This window comes from Mya arenaria, chromosome 13 (genome assembly GCF_026914265.1).
Source record: "Mya arenaria isolate MELC-2E11 chromosome 13, ASM2691426v1".
NCBI lineage: Eukaryota > Metazoa > Mollusca > Bivalvia > Myida > Myidae > Mya > Mya arenaria.
Window position 1 is genome coordinate 49,697,545 of NC_069134.1, and position 858 is coordinate 49,698,402.

Here is an 858-nt window from a genome sequence, read left to right on the forward strand (position 1 = left end):
TCATCACAAGTGGTGATTATTCAGACATTCGTTAACGTGATCAGTGCTGTAAACAGTTTATTTCATGCATATCGGTGAAAGAATGAAAAATATTGGTGAATGATAACTTGATCATTTCACTCTGGCTCGAGTGAAATGATAACATTTGATCATTCCACTCTGTACATACATCTCGGGACTATTTTTTTCCATCTTTTATACGATTTTCTGTCCTTGACTTGGTAAGTACATGTATGTAACAAGTACATGTTTGTTGTCGTCTGTAGTGCAGTAATAGACACATTGACCGAATCGTATCGAATTGTCAAAATCAAGTTATGCATTTTTGCGATTGATTATAACTATTAGAAAAGAACAAACTTACCAATTTATGTATGAACTATTTTATGGAACAACTTTACAATTAACCCGCTTGGTAAGTATAGGTTGAATATTTACTTGGCCACATGTGCTAGTAATAGAGTTGATAGATCATTTTTTCCTACAAACTCTAACCGCGTACATGTATGCACAAGCATTTTGAATTTAACCAATTTCCTTCAATGGTTTACCTTCCTTAGTTCAACAATTCATTTTTTTTTAAAATAATGCTCAGTAAAGGCTTGTCCAAAAGCTGAACGATAAAGAAGTCCAGCCTTACTAAATAGCTAAGATCATCGGCCATAAAAAACCTTAACAATTAAAGCAGATTGAAACCAACTAGCATTACTAGGCCATGGTGTTTTCCGACATCTTGCCGAGAAAACTTTCAAAGTTTGCGCTCCATCCTTCTCAAAAGCATCTTCGGGCACATCATCGACATTTCATCTGGGGTCTTCGTAAACACAAAATTTAACGGAAACGTGACATTCAACTTTA